Consider the following 949-nt stretch of genomic DNA (forward strand, 5'->3'; position numbering starts at 1 on the left):
CCCGCGGCCTTGGTGTTATCAGCACCGCACTCTCCCGAGTGAGCCACGGGCCGGCCCCTAGCAAAATATAACTTGAAACAACAATGAAATATCACTTTACACCAATTAGACTGGGGAACATGAGAAGCATGGATAGTTCAGCGCGTTGTCAGGAATCTATGGACCTTATTCGTTCAACTGCAACTGGGGTTAGTGTGTTGCTTCCAGTTCTGAAGACAGATCTGGCACTATTTCATCAAATTAATATACACACACCCTTTGACTCAGCAACTTCTCTCCTGGCTATACATCCCAAAGAAATTCTTACACACCCACAAGGGGACACGTACACATTTGTGCCTTGCAGTGTTCTTTGTGGTGGCCAGAAGTGGGAAGCCATCAGGTGTCCATTATTAGAGGAATTGTCTGAGTAGGATGCACACCCCCGTACCCATGGAGTTTCCGTGCAGCAGTTACATTCAGTAGGCCGATGTGTGAACACTGAGCAATGTGGATGGGTCTTAAAAACATAGTGCTATTTGAAAAGTGACTTATAATAGAATGAGATATATCATCCAATGCCAATCACATAAAATAAAACTACACACACATGGGCCAGCCCAGTGGCGCACTGGAGAGTGCACCTCTTGGGAGTGCGGCGGCGCTCCCGCCGAGGGTTTGGATCCCATGTGGAGACCGGTTCCTGCTCACTGGCTGACAACACCAAGGGTTGCGATCCCGTTACCGGTCAGTAAAAAAGACAAAAAGGAAAAAAAAAAAACTACACACACATAAGAACCACACTGCTCATTTTGTAAGACTGAGGGAGAGTGCGAGGAAGGAAAGAGAGGGAGGGAGAGAAAGAGGAAGGGCAAATGAAAGAGGGATTCTGTACAAACCAGCGATGACAATGACGCACATTTTACCTAAGGTCTACAGTGAGTAAAAAGTAAGCTTGTCAAGTTGTCAA

The sequence above is a fragment of the Galeopterus variegatus genome, unplaced genomic scaffold (assembly GCF_000696425.1).
Source record: "Galeopterus variegatus unplaced genomic scaffold, G_variegatus-3.0.2 Scaffold31812, whole genome shotgun sequence".
In the NCBI taxonomy this organism is placed as follows: Eukaryota; Metazoa; Chordata; class Mammalia; order Dermoptera; family Cynocephalidae; genus Galeopterus; species Galeopterus variegatus.